Genomic DNA, 15,866 nt, shown 5'->3' with positions numbered 1-15,866 from the left:
TAACAAGAAGAGGGAAAAGTGTTAGGGTAAGGAGATGTACCTCTCCCCTTAATTTGGGAGGGAAGAATCGGTGCTTGTGAAGTTGCACTCTCGAGCTTAACCTTGATAGATACCACCTCTTTCCCTAAGTCCGAAATTTGCGTGGAAAAATTGTTGATAACATTGAGTTGATCAATCGAGCATCCCGTGGTGCTACTCTTGTGTGTCGGCTCTTTCTCACCCTCTTGCCAATCCATGTAGTGTCTCACTACATCCTCAATAATATCAACAACTTCTTCCTCGGTCTTGTTCATTATTGGGCCTCCGGCTCCGACATCAAGACTTGACCTCCCTTGAGGACTCAAACCACCATAAAAGATTTGAATGATTTGGTAAGTGGGGATTCCATGGTGAGGACACTCTCTTTGATATTCCTTATACCTCTCCCATGCTTCATAGAGGCTTTCACTAGTCCTTTGCTTGAAATTTTGAATCAAAGCTCTAGCCTCCGCCGTTTTCTTTCGAGGGAAGAAAAGGGAAAGAAATTCTTTAGTGACTTCATCCCAAGTTCTCAAGGAATTAGGCTTCACTTCCTTGTCTAGCCACTCTTGAGCTCTTCCAATTAGAGGGAAAGGAAATAGCTTGAGCCTTATGAATTCTTGTGCGACCCCGCTCACCTTAATTGTGTTGCAATATTTCTCGAATTCCTTAAGATGATTGAGGGGATTTTCATTTGTTCCACCACTATATTGTCGCCTTTTAATCAAAGTTATCATTGCCGGCTTGATTTTAAAGTCCCTTTCTGGAATTAAAGATGGAGCAATACCGCTCTCATACTTATATGCACCATGAGTTCCTAACTCCTTCAATATCACCCTTGGGACTTCTCCCATGTTCTTTTGCACAAACAATCTCAAAGGAAAATATTAGTAGCACGGCTACAAATGTAGCCTAAAAAAGAAAAATCTTTTTGTATTTTTGAGATAAAATGAAATAGACTCAACAACAGTAGCAAACAACTACGCCATTCCCTGGCAACGGCGCCATTTTGATGAGAGGTGGATTCTAGGTCGTTAAAACAAAAATTTCTCCAATCAAGCTAAATTTGTAACCAAACCTACACCTAGTAATAGGGCAAGTTCGGGTCGAACCACTAGGAATGGGGGGAAGTTTGCTACAGCCAAAGTCAAGCTATTTCGAAACGTAAGAGGTAGTGTAGGTTATCTAATTCAACTAAACAAACAAAGTAAATCACAAAGTAAATCAATATATCAAACACTAGGGATTTAGGATCCACATGTATTGCAATGAACACACAACTAATCGGGTTGGAGATTGATTAATTCGAGTAATGCGAGGGAAGATAGACAATGCAATCAAAAGAGCTCGACAAGCTATCTCCTAGAGGTCTAACTAGCGCCAACTACGAAAGACTCTAACTAGGAACGTCACAAACCAAGCTCAATCTATAAATGTGAGCTACAAATCAATGGTCCATATCAATGTAGACACACAATGCAATCTAGCATGAAGAACAAGGTTGATCACTCCCTCCAATCCATACACATGCACAAAATCAATCAACCAATTTAATCACAATGCTAAATCAATAAAAACCCCCCCAATTAGCTAATGATCCATCTGTAATACATGCTTCACCACATCCCTAACAAGCAAACTACTCACACTCCATTAACGAAATCAAGAACAAAGCTATACAATTTATCAAATTCATCAACATCATTCCAATCAAACCAATTCAATCAAACAATCAATAAACTTGAACAATCAACAAAACAATTGAAATCAAAAGCTAAAGATTGAATCAAAGTAAAGAAGGTTCTTACAAACTTGATCAAATCAAAGGAAATGTACTTGAAATCAAACCAATTGCAACTATCATCAATCATCAACCATCAATCTTCAAGTTTCTCTCTTTACAAAATCTAAAATCTAGAGTTTCTCTCTCTAAGAAAATCAAACCTAATTCTAATTCTAAACTCTCTAATTCCTCCCTCCTCTAAAAAATGAAGAGAAAACTATAAAATAGAATAACTAACGAAGGAGAAAGTAGTTAGTCGTCCCAAAAGAACCCATACAGGCACGACCTTTACTTTAAAAATGTGCGGCCGCGAGGAAAAGAGTACAGAACAGGGGGAGCAGCAGGCGCTGCGCGCCATTATCATGCGCGTCCGCTCCTGGGAGCAGGACAGCTCTCTTCCCCTTCATCTTGACGCTCCTCGTGCGCTCCACTTGGTGTGCTTGATGAACATGGAGCATGGCAGATTCTAAGCGCCCTAATAGTGGGTTCAACACCAGAATTGGTGCCCCCACGGCATGAATGCACGGCCTAAGGAAGCTTGGAACTTGCACATCTCTAATCTTGGGCTTCAAATGGAAGACACTAAGCATCCCAATCAATGAAAAACCTAGGAAGAGACCTCGGGAACGATCTTCTCCTGAAAATAAAAGAAAACAAACAAATAAAGGGGAAAAAGGCGAAATAAACCAAGAAATACATGAAAATAGAAAATCTACTAAGGAAAATGCAAACTAAAGAAATAAAGAGAAAAATTAAGGAAAAAGGAATAAAAAGGGCTACAAAAGAGAATGAAATTCACCCTAAAAGGGATAAAATGAGTGCCATAAATGACACTCATCACTTCCTCTCATTGAACTTGGCTAATTTTGACAAGACATCTGCTCTAGATTCATTCATATCGCACAATACAAGTGTGGTAGAGATCTGTCCACGCAGAAATTTTCTTCCAGCAACCTCACAACAAAGAAAAAAAAACTTATCAATTAAATTAATATAACATCAAAAAGGGAAAAACAAAAGACATATAGATGAATAATTACTGTTTTGAGTTCATTTAATTTGAATGATTCACCAACAAAATGGAGCATGTGATACATGACAAAGACCCCACAGTAGTTGTCAATCTTATCCTTTCTCCATTCCAACTCAACAATTTCAAAGCGATAAGAAGGTATCTGAGCACTCTTTGGATGATTTCTTTTGCCAAGAAAAGCACCCAATTGATCACACAGATAAAAAAATATAAAAGTTTAGAATACATTGAATACAAAAAAAAAAAAAGGTTAAACTCTAAAGTAAAAAAGTAACCCTTTTAACTGCAAAAAGTGACCCTTTTAACTACAAAAAGTTACCCTTTTAGCCAGAAACGTACCACTTGAGCAGACAAATCTTTAAAGTAGTTAAGACTAGAATCACGCCAAATAATATTGACAAGGTAATACATCAACTCTTTTGAATGATCAAGAACAAACAAAACGTAGTGATTCTTAATAAGAATAGAAATGTAGATCTGAAATAGAAAAATTAAAAGTGATTCAGAAAAAGCATTTCACATACATAACTCTTTTAAGGGTATTATATTAGTTTAGCATGAAGCATACCAGTTCAGCATCCATTATACCACATTCATGATCCTCGTAGCTGACCCACCCTTCCCATAGATCGTGCAAATCCTTAACAGCACTTGAAATGTTACCTTGCCCAATGTGTTCACAAACATACAATAATGCAAACTATTAAAGTATAAGATCTTGTTTAAATACAAATATAAAGTTAATGTGTTTAAATATAAAAATATCAAGTTACTTACACTTTGCCTCACACCAAAGTAGAATCTTCGAGGACCAGAAGACTCAAAACAGGCTCTCTCATTCAAATACAAAGAAAAGCAATCAATAATGCACCATCGAATCCTAAGTTGAGCAGCAAGGGACACCATATCTTCTCTTAGAACTAGAAAATTCATTCCGGAAGTCATAAGATTCTCACTGCAACGATAAAAAATAAGATCAACATTTAAAAAAATAAAAGGAAAATAAAGGGGAAAAAAATAATAATCATAGAAAATGACACTTAGCTTCTTATGCATTGATTCATCCTTCAGCAAACAATAATCAAGAACTTCCAAATGTAACTGAGGCAAACCGTTGAAAATCTTGACGTGGTGAAAACTTGGTCGTTGACTAATCCTCCCTAAGACAAACAAAATTTATAAGCACTTAACAAACTTAAATACAAGTATAGAGGTAAGTCAAGGGTCGAACCCAAAGGAATGGTTATGTTCAAGTGATTTCAATTGCGCACCTAAGCTAGGTCAAAGTTGGAAATAAAGAAGGTAACACTATCAAACTACCAAACGAAGAAGCAAACAAATAAAACACTAGGGAATGGGGATCAACAAGTAATCATGACAATTGCAACAACTTAGGAAAAACATGCTAATCAAAGGTTGTGAAGACTAATTATAAGAGCTATCTCCTAATCGTTAAGCTAGTGGTCTCTACGAATAACAAACTAGGAAAATCACAATCCCAACCAATCGATAATTGCAAATCCTAAATCAATGGATCGATCTTATCATTAGAAACACAACGCAATCTAGCATAATTCTCAAGGCCTAATCAAATTACACACATGCAAACTTACATTAATCACTTTAATCTCAACAATCAATCAACACAATTCCCAAATTAATCACAATCAATCAATCATAGAAGTTTCACCCAATCCCTAGCCAAACAACTACTCAAGAATCATCATCTAATCAACAAGCAACTAAAGAAATAAAAAATCAACAAAATATGGAGAACAATTACACTAATCAAGAATCAAACATCAAAAACAAATCAAACAAACATGAAATTAAACAAAGCAATAAGATGAGATAGAGTTAGAAATCCTTATGATTGATTATGGAGATCTTCAATACAATTGTCACCTTGGATCTTCAATCTCTAAAATCCCCAGTGAAATCTCTCACTTTTTCTCTCTAAATCTACTCCTAAAACTAACCCTAAAAATAGAGAGAGAAACTCTTAACTAAGCCAAAATTATGATCAAAATTATGTCTCAAACTTCATACAAAAATCGGGTTAAAAATAGGCATTTATAAGAGGGGCGAAAACGAAATTGAGCCAAGCCGGATACAGGGAAGAGCGCCTGCGCGGGCAGGGGTGCGCACCCACGCAATGGGGCTGCGCGCCAGCGCGTGTGGTCTGCGCCCGCGCTTTTCTAGGTTTCTTCGACTTTTTCGATGCCTCGTGCGCTCGCAAATGGGTTTTCGTGAGCTCCACTCAATGAACATTTGGGGTGGCAGTTTTCAAGGGTCTTTATGGTGGGTTCAACACCATCTTTCATGAGAGCGCGAATTGAGAGCGCAGGAGCTAGAACTTGGAGCATCCACTTCCTTGCATCATGAGCTTTCCTAATGCTAGAAGTTTAATCCAAATGCATCTTCTAACTTACATGGCCACCAATATCAAAACCCGAACCTCGTACAATACCTACAACCACAAAAAGAGAGCAAATAAAGAAGAAAAAACTAGAAAAACCATAAAAGCACAAAATAAGGGAGAAAAGGTAAAATAAAGAGAAAATGTATAAAACTAAGCATTTATTAAGAAAGAAAGCTATGAAAAGAAGGTAAAAACAACCTAAATACTCATCAAATGAGTGCCATAAATGGCACTCATCAAGTACCCCCAAGCTTAACTTTTGCTCGTCCTCGAGTAAAATCAAAACAAGTAAGGGAAAAATAATGATCTTATTCAAACAAACAAAAGAAAAAGAGATGAGACAAGAATATACACTAACTCACTTTCGTAGGAATCACAGTTGTTTTTAGCTACAACAAGCCCTTAAAACCCCAAAGTCGCCAATGAGGACGAGTGAGATCTCGTGAGGGTCTCCTAAGAGGTTAACCCACAACTCTCTCAAACCAAGCAAACAAGGCAAAGCATGAAAAAGAAATTAAAAGATAAGAAAAGAAAACAAATGTTCCTGAATGGACTTTTGTAAATGAACAAGCACAAATGGATGCAATTCTTTCTAAACAAATAAGGAAGTGCACGTTTCAAGATATCCAAGGTTGATTGAAACATAAAATATGCTAAGCATAGAGAACTGATAAGACACAATTCACCTTCATCCCAAATAATCTTACCGCGTTCTCCCAACTAGTTTCAAATCCACCTCTAGTGAGCATCTCAATGATTCCTTAAAGGAACCGAAAAAGAAGAGATTGTAGTGCTACTCGACATCTTAACTATGCACACCACTCCATAGGCTTGACTCACATCTCCCTCCAATGACTTGTGACTCAACCAAAAATGTCAAAATGTCTTGGAAAGGGTTGTAATGTAAGGCGAAAAGGGTGAAGGTAGGCTAAAATTTTGAAATTTGGTGGTATACCTAAATTGTGAAGCAAAGGGTGATCAATCCTCAACACCATAATCAAGCAATCACCAAACAAAAACACCAACACCCCCAAGCTTATTCAAAGGCAAAATCACAAACATATATACAAAAAGCGTAAGAACGCTTCTCCCCAAACTAAAATGGAGCATTGTTCTCAGTGCTCTAAATAGGGAGAAATAAACTTACATTAAAATATTTTTGGACTTTTCATTTTTCACATTTTTTCACTTTTGCTTTTTCTCAATTTTTTCATTTTTCTATTTTTCACTTTATTGCATTGTCCTTGCCTTTTTTTAATTATGGACGGCTTTTTCAACTTGGCAATTGCCATTATTCACAAATTATACACAAAACAAAGTTGCTAACAATATAAGAACCAATAATCAAACTCATACACCATAATCTCCAACAATAATGATCAATTGCTTCACAAAAACCAAGAATGGAAACAAGAATGAAACAAAAGGCACAAAAGCTAAAGATATGGCTTGAAAAGAAGGTTTATGGCTCAAATGGTTAGCAAGTAGGCAAATGTAAACCCAAAATAAAGAAATGAAATCTATCCTAGAAAAGGAAAAATTATCAACCCGAAAAGATGCCTTTATCCTTCCTAAATGGTTCGGTCACGATCTCAGGAGATAAGAGTCAAGTTCTAGATAAAGCATGCAATAGTGAAGGATCCATGTGCCGCTCATACAAAATATGGAGAAGGCTAGAAAAGAATGAAACTTCACATGGTTGTAGCAATAACTCACTATTAGTTTCAAATCCACCAAAGGGAGCAACACCTTCTTACCACAAACAATTAGAATCCGGCTTCAAGGTCCCAAAAGTTCTAAACTCACTACCTTAGCATACTCTATCCTAAAATCAACCAAACATATTTTCAAACCGTGCATATCATTACCATTTAAGAAGATAAGCATTCAACTATACCAGTTCATAGTGTTATGTCCAAAGCAAGAACAAAATAAAATACATTGCAAATTTGCCTTGATAGAAACAAAAATCTTTTTGGAGTTTTTTAAAAATAAAGAACATGGAAATGCATATACAAATGTGCATGGCATATATAAATCAACATCCCACCAAACATGATAGAATACCCTCCCCCAAGCTTGAATGAGACAATATGCTCAAATCATAAATCATAGAATCAATGGGAGGGGAAAACAAAGAGATCAATCCAACAAACCAACACATGTCCAACAAGTCACCAACCATTAGAGAAATAGCAAGGAAAGATATTATCGGATGTTAGGTGGGTGTAAATACCCACAAATGATCCAATTGAACCTTTCAAAGCCAATTTCCTCTAAAACTATGCCTTGTATGCCACATGCTAGGAAAGAGGAGTCAAACTTCCTTGATTCTTGATCCAAACCAAAGCACCAAAGTATATTAAGTCATGTACCTAGAAAAAGGAACACAAACATTTCTAGGAAAGAAAATATATTCTAAAAAGAAAAGAAAATGAAATCAATAAAACACAGGTTACTTCCTGAGAAAGGCTTGCTTAAGGTCCAAGCTTGACCGCTTTAGTAAATAATATTGCAACGAACGCAAGAGCTTGTCAAATGCACTACTACACATTTCAAAAGATAACAAGTAGGCAAATGAGGGGAAGAGGACGTGCAACAAGGATAGTGCATGCAAATGAGGAGAGAGATGCCAAGAAAAGGAAGAAGAATTAAAAACAAATTCAACAAAATAAGAAGAAGAAAAAGAAGAAGAGGAAGAAGAAGAAGGCAAACTCTCCTCAAAATGTTTTTATATGGCAAAATCACCCTTTTTCTCAATAGAAGACGAATGAGGGACATGAAAATCATCATAGACAAGGGGGTCCCCAATAGGCTCATTAACAAAGGAACTGAGGGACATAGGAATATAAGGGATATTGTTAAATTTCCTTGAAAAAGGGACATGAGAAGAGGGAATAGGGGCTATGGTCTCACAAATGAACTCTTTTTCACCACCATGCCTCAAATCACCAATAAGAGCATGAAAATCAATCATAAAATCCTCAAAAGAAGAACACTCATGATCTCCATCTCCCTCAAACATCCAACTTCCAAGAGAAACTACACAATCCTCTCCATCACAATAATGAACAACAACTCCCTTAACATCCTTAAAGCCTAAAGTCTCAAAACCATGCATGAATGGATGCAAACTCATTTCAAACTCATCTTTCTCCCATGAAGCATCCTCAATGAACTCATTCAGTCATTCGGGGGAAACATGCAAATTGTTTGATAACCCAACTCCCCAGTCGGTAAAACATAAGAAATACTCGGCACGCAGGCCGGATATGTAATTGAAATGGCCATCCAGCCGCAGAAAAACTTAAAATTAATAAGCTTTGGGAGAGGACTCAGCTTCATTCTCATCCGCCACATCTTCTTCGTTGGCCGGATGTTGTTCATTATGCTCGTCATCCTCGTCCCCCTCGTCCTCATCTTGGACCTCCACCCTATTGCCCTCGGCCTTTAGATCTGCCTGCCCATCAAGTTCATCTATGGCCTGCTCATAACGATACTCCCAGACGGAGTAATCGTCCTTAGGGAGAAGAGACTTCCACACCATCTTCATCCGAGTGACGCAGTCGGCCTCATTCTCCTCTATGAGCAGCTGCTTCTCCTCTTGAGCCCGGGCAGCCCACTTGGACATGAGTTACTTTTCCTGGTTGGCAAGCTTCTCCTGCAAGTTCTCATTTTAGCTCTTGAGACTGTCTGTGTCCCTGCCAACATCTTGTAGCTTACCAAGCTCAGTCTTGGCCGTCTTTAGCTCAGCCTTCAGCTCAGTCACCTTCTTCTAGGCCGCCTCCAAATCTTTCTTGACTTGCAAATTTGCAGCCGCTTGCGAATACAGGATATCTGGAGTCAGTAACTCAGTCTTATTTACATCATACATCACTTTGTCAAGATTGGAAGCGACCCTTTGGTTGGCAGCCCTTACCTCTTTCTACTTATCGTTGAATGGTTTTTTAAGACCATTCACTCTCAGCATGACCTACTAAGTTAGAATTTGAAAAATAATCTAACTTAAGAGAAAGTTACCTCGGCCAGATTTGCCAGAATGGCGTCGAAGTTGAGGGAGCCGACTCTTCTAATGGAGTCACGCTGTTCAGCAGAGACGCCCTTGAGCATGTCCTTGGCTATCTGCCACACATCCGGCGTTTGAGGAGCATCTACACATGTAACATTTTGTGAGAGGTTGGCATAGATCCGACAGATAGACCGACTGGCTTCAGAACTGGTCGGCAACTGGCTATAAGTCTTAACCCTACAAGGGTAAGGCAAAGGGTCAAAGGCAGTGGTACTTGGAATCACAACCAAATCCTGGATGCTCTTGTTTTTCCGCCTGTTGGAAAGACCGCCTGGAGAGTCGGCAGCACCAATAGGAGGCATGTCCTTTGAGGACTTGGGTTCTTCCGCTTGCTTCAGCGCAACCATGGAAGCAAGCGACTTACTGCCTGTTGGGGGGTGGGAGCCAGATTTCCTCGTAGAAGTTTTGTGAGCAATCTTCTTCCTTTGCTTTTGGGGCGTCTGCCTCTCTCAAGAAGAAGGCCTCTTGGGGGGCCTCTGGTCCATAGCCGGCAAAACTGAAAGCTTAACGGATCCTTCCTGAGAAAAAAAAAACAACAATACTTAGCAAAAAGTGTGTAATTAATAAGTCCAGGGCAAATTGACGAATGTATAAGAGCTTACATGCTCCAGCTGATCTTTTTTTAAGATCTGGCTTTTTTGCCATTTGACGGTATGCGGCGGCTGAGTTTCTAGGCTTCTTGTTGGGGTCAAGATGTGACATTTCTGCGAAAAAACCGATTGGGTGGTTAGCAAAACAAACAAGAAAAAGGGATCCCTAAGCCATTCAAACCTAGGGATATAACTATTTGGGACCCTCTCCCTCTCAGACCCCCCTGTACAGTTTTAACGTCAACCTTAAACAATCCAGGTGTCAAAATCTGATCCCAGCCTTCGTCAAATACAGGCGGGAGAATTACTTTTTGGCTAAGGAGATAGGGATTCTGGTTTCAAGAGTTCAATTTCTTATTCCGGGTGGTGTCCGGGGAGGAGATGATGTAAAATTTATTTCTCCAATATTTCCACTTAGACCCTTTCCCAAAGTCATCATGTAACCTTTGTTACAAGTCAAAGTATACCAGCCGGGTCCGGCCGACTTGGGAGCTTTACTCAAGTAATAAATAGAGGCGAATGCCTCAAAGAAAGGTTCCACTCCCTACATCCTACAGGCGACCACATAGCCTAAAATGTTAACCCAAGAATTGGGGGCTAGTTGCCATACCCCCAGACGGTACCCATCAAGGATCCTTTCGACGGTTAGATCCAAGGGAAACCGAAGGCCCGCCTGTATTGCGGCCATATAACAACCAAAGCTAGAGTCCCCATAGCTCTGGTCAAACGGCCAGATGACTATGTCGTCAAGAGTTGGGACATTGATTCTATAGCCGGCGCGCATCACATAGGTGTCTCGGATGTTCTCTAAGTGTTTCCGCATGAGTGTTTGAGTTGCAGCGGAGATATGGGTAAAGTATAGGGTGCAGAAGTCTCCCCCTGGCCTCTCTCGGTAGAGGTGGCTTCTCCCTTAGATTCTTCCTCTTTAACCTCAAGCGACCTCTCTTCACCCTTAGAGCCGCCTGAGGTAGCATCCGTTTGGGATGACCCCTGTTCGAAGCCGGATGACCCCTTATCAGATTCATTCTCTAACTCATCCAAAATAGAGTCATTTGGCGTGCTTGGGATCCCAAAAAAATAGTAGGAGATTTCGTTCCTAGGCACCCTAATAGGATTCTCGTCCTATTCATCACTTGACGCTTGAGTTGTCCTCTTAGTTCTGGCCATAGTGTCCTGCACAGACACAGAGACGATTGGATTTGGGGACGAGTACAGAATAGGGCAGGCGGCACCCCTAGTCCTAGATTCAGCCGTCCTAGGTGACCAGCTGACAGCTATCCTAGGTCGTGTCGTGTGTGTTTGTGAAACCATTTATAAAGAGGAAAAACAAACACAGACGGAAAAGAAAAATATAAAGAGAGAGAAAGAGCAGACGGTTACCTTATTAAGGTAATGTTGAAAATTGCTTGAGCCGGCTGTGTCAGATGGATTGAAAGTAAACAACAGATGGAAAGTTCTTTTGTGAAAAGTCAAAGATTCTCTCAGATTATCTTAAAAGATTATATTTATAGAGGGTAAATCCTAAGGCAACCGCATAATTTTCCCAGATGGGTGAATGATGAGTGGCATTTATGCCACTCTTTTATCCTTTTTCTCTAAGAATTACCCTCATTTGAACTTGTTTGATCCTTTTAAAGCGTTTCATCTTTGTTTTTGTGATGCTTTGTCCTTTCTCGTGTTTCCCCTCCTTTTCTCCCTTTTATTATGTTTCTCTTACTTTTTCTTTGTTGTTTTGTAAATGTTTGACCCTTTTAGAGAAGCCTATAGATGCATATTGAGCTATGGAGGGGAAAGAGATGCTCAAGGAGAAGGTGGAAGCAACTCAGGGAGCCGCGGGCGTGGAACCAAGGATCGCAGGCGAGAGGTGCTGCTGTGCACTTGGACAGAATTTTCAGTAGATGCCTAGCCGCGCCTTGGAAGAGGTCTCTCCTCCCTTCCTCGTGGGCGCGGCACCACAGGCCGCGGGCGCGGCATTTCGAGGCTGACTTTCCCCTTGCTCCTAGGCTGCGACCTCTCCTAAGCTGGAGAGGCCTCTCCTCCTTCGACCCGCGGGCGCGGCACTATAGGCCGCGGATGCGGCCTTCTGGGCAGTTCAAAGCCGTACCCTGCCTGGAGAGGGCACAACAGCTGGCTAGAGGCCTCTCCTTAGTGTTTTATTTCCGACTTTTAGATGCATATAAATAGCCTTCTTATTGAATTTTGTAAGGATCCTATTTTCAATCAACATTTGACTTAGTATTTTAGAGAGAGAAAGTGGCTTATTCTTCAAGTTTCTTCATTGTATTCAACATTTGATAATGTTTATTTCAATTAAAAGGCAAAAGTTCCAAGTTTTCATCTTTAATCAAGTTCCTCTTTAGTAATCTCCAATCCTTTCTTTTAGCTTGGTTTATTTGCTTTGTTATTGCTTATTTTCATCTATCTCTTTAGTTGAACTTGTTGGTATTGTTTTTATTTGTTTTCAATCATGTTTAGTTTTGTGCTTATTGAATCCTTGTTTAGTTTTGTTATGATAGTTAGTTTCTCTTTCCTAGGCTAAGTTGTTAGCTAGGGGAAGGGGGTGGAAAACATCTGTTAATATTGGTGATTACTGATGATTTGATTGAACTCACGCCATAAATTGATGAAAGATATGACTTTTGATAGCTTGATATTATTAGTAGCACACTATTTGATGTTCCCTAATCTATATGCATGAGAATGATTTGGATTAGATTAAGATCACCTTTACTTTAATGATCGCATGAAAATGAATTATTTAAGTAAAGTTTTATGTAATGTGCACTCTTAATCTCTTGCCATGGTTAGTGTCTAATTGGATGCATGAAAGTGATCTCAATTAGGACAAGACTTAATTCATTGATTTGTTTAAGCAATTGCATGAAAGTGAGTTGTTTGAGTAGAACTTAGCATTCTATGGCATGTTCTTCATGATAATCATCATTGTCAATCTTTGTTTGATCATGTTTGACACCCCCATACCCCTAGCGTTGTTTATCTTTGGTTTAATCCTTTTTATATTCCTTTCTTTATTGCTTTAGTTCACTTAATCAAAGAAAACCAACAAAAATATTCTCCCATATACTCTTTTATTAGCCGATTTGATGTTTAATTTGAGTGCTTCCTCGTGGTTCGACCCTATACTTACCGCTAACTATTTTAGTGAATAGTCTAGGTTTATAAATAATTAATTTGATTAGGGTAGTAGATTCAACGACCTACTCCACCTGGATCAAATTTTGGCGCCTTTGCCGGGGAATCGGCTTGTTTTGCATGTATTTTTGCTATTGTTAGAGTCATTTTATTTGCTTTTCTTTTTGTTTTGCTTGTTTTATCCTACTTGTCATTGCTAATTGTTTGCTTAGCTTTGGTGGATGCTTAGGAGATCTTAAGGTCCACCCACACATAACATTGACCACGAGATTGACTGAACATTGAGACAAGTCCGTAGGCTTTACCAAGAAGAGGGAAGAGGTCTTGGTTCTATTGTTGATAGTGGGAGTGACTCTTGTTCTTCAAGTGCTCAAAGTGAGACAATGGCGGGAGAAGAGGATGAAGTTTTGTTTCGTGAGTTTTGAAATCCGTAGGATTATGAACTCACGGGAGGGATCTTGCTTCCCGTCACGGAAACCAACTTTACCATTCATCCCCAATACACAAGGATGGTACAAGGGGAGCAATTTTCGGGTTCTCCAAGTGAAGATCCCATTGAGCACCTTGATAGATTCCTCGAGCTATGTGCCATGATTCAAACCAATCAAGTTTCTCAAGAGTACATCCAAATGCATCTATTTCACCAATCTCTTTCGGGTAGAGCTAAGAAGTGGCTCAAGCAAGTGAGGCCAAATTCTCTCCTAATATGGAGAGAGATAGTCAAGGCATTCTTAAAGAGGTTCATTTTCGAGGAAAAGACCGCCGAGATGAGAAGGAAGATTGCTTTGTTTGAACAAGAAACGGATGAGAGTCTTAGTGAAGCTTGTGAAAGGTTCAAGGAGTTGGTATAAGCATGTCCTCATCATGAATACAATCAAAGCTTGCTCATGCGATTCTTCTATGATGGATTGGAGCCCATGTCTAGAGCTAACTTGGATGCGGGGGCAGGTGGACAATTGATCAAGATCCCCCAAAACCAAGTTGAGGCAACGATCGAAGAAGTGGCGAAGAACTACTCTTGGGGTGGTAGATGGAGGAATGTACCGAAGAAAAGTAGGATGTGTGAATTAGAGAAGGTTGATCAATTGCAACATCAAATAGAGCTTTTGACCAAGGGGCTTGCAAAGTTGAACACAAGTGTTAATAGTGGGGCAAGCTCCTCTCAAGTCAATTCTTTCTCATGTCAAAATTGTGGTGGTACAAACCATGATACATCTTATTGTGGAGGCTTGAGCCCCGAACATGTTGCGGCTTACAACACAAGGCAAGATGGATTTAGGGGAAGTGGTGGAGGAGTAGCTTGAAGGCAACCACCACCCGGATTTGCACCTCAACGTCAACAATGGGGGCAACAAGCTCAACCATCATACAATTCCAACCCTCAATATCAAAACCCACCTCCACCTCAAAACCAAAACCCAAGGAGTAACTACCCAAGAAACAACCAATACAACAACCAAAACCAACGCAACAATCAAAATAAAGGGTCTCAAAGGAGTCAAGATTAAGCATCTCAATCCGATTCCACACAAACCCAAATTCTTCAACAACTTCAAGCCATGAATCAACAAATGCAAGAGGTCAAAGCTCATAACAAGATGGTTGATTCACAATTAGCCCAATTGGCCGAGAGAGTATCTTTCAACTCACCTTCTACTTTACCCGAGCAACCACAACCTAACCCCTCTCATAACTTGAAACCCGATTCTTGCAAGGCAATTACATTAAGATCGGGCACATCCTATGAAGGGCCTAAAGATGGGGAAGAAGAAAGTGTGAGGGCGGAGAAGAGAGTTGAAGAAGACAAAGGTGTTAAGAAAAGAAGAGAATGTAGAGAAGTGGAAGCACCATGATGAGAAAACAACCTCAAGTCCTAGTGAGACTAGGAATCTAGATGAGCCGGTTCCTTTTCCCGGGAGGCTTGCGGAGAGAAAGTTGAATGATAAATTCGCAAAATTCCTTAGTGTAATGAAGAACTTGCACATAAGTCTCCCTTTCATCAAGGTTGTTACCCAAATGCCTTCCTACTCCAAATTTCTCAAAGACATCTTAACCAACAAGAGGAAGCTCAATGATGAGCTCATTACCCTCCCTCATCAAGTTAATGCACTCGTTCAACACAAGATGCCAAAGAGAAAGAATGACTCGGGAAGCTTTACTTCACCGATTAAGATCGGTAACACGGAACCTAGGGGTGCCTTGGCGGATTTAGGAGCGAGTGTTAGCTTAATTCCCTTCTCCATTGCACAAAAGCTCAATATTGAAATGATTCCCACAAGGAAAATAATTCAACTAACCGACAGCTTGGTCAAACTTCCTTGTGGTGAGCTTAAAGATGTTCCTATTCAAGTTGGGCATATCTATATGCCATGTGATTTTGTAGTGATGGATATGGCGGAGGATGTTGATACTCCTTTGATCTTTGGTCGTGAAGCTCTTAAAACCTTGGGTGAGGTCATCAATTGCAAGAACAACACCATTACATGTGAGGTGGCCGATGAGAAGATTGTCTTTGAGTTCTCCAAGTTACTCAAGACCCCCATGGTTGAGAAATGCTACCGATTCGATGTTGTTAATGAGGAGTTAGATCATTTGGGGAGGGTAGTGATGAGGCCGCAAGATCCAATGATTGAAGCTCTTACTTGCAAGGAAGAGTTTCATTCACAAGAGGCAAGAGAGTTCGTCATGGCTTTGGAGGAAACCTCAAAGGTGGATGAGGTTGAACAAGAAGTGGAAATCGAGCTTGAATAAGAAGAGGAGAAATTGGAGGAGAGTTCTACTCCTCCTCCCAAGGTAGA

General features: G+C 39.8%; 2 non-coding genes across 2 annotated transcripts; one reads left to right on the top strand and one right to left on the bottom strand.

The window, feature by feature from the left end:
* The first annotated feature begins 381 nt into the window (after positions 1-381).
* On the top strand, positions 382-487 carry LOC145565703 (small nucleolar RNA R71). Its single transcript, XR_014095084.1, has one exon. It is a non-coding gene; the product is annotated as a small nucleolar RNA R71 (small nucleolar RNA).
* A 13,346-nt stretch (positions 488-13,833) lies between these two features.
* Positions 13,834-13,938, bottom strand: LOC145565722 (small nucleolar RNA R71). The gene has a single exon (XR_014095102.1). It is a non-coding gene; the product is annotated as a small nucleolar RNA R71 (small nucleolar RNA).
* Positions 13,939-15,866: the final 1,928 nt, after the last annotated feature.

This window comes from Chenopodium album, chromosome 10, assembly GCF_948465745.1.
Source record: "Chenopodium album chromosome 10, dcCheAlbu1.1, whole genome shotgun sequence".
NCBI classification, from domain to species: Eukaryota; Viridiplantae; Streptophyta; class Magnoliopsida; order Caryophyllales; family Amaranthaceae; genus Chenopodium; species Chenopodium album.
This window is presented reverse-complemented; position numbering and strand designations above follow the sequence as displayed.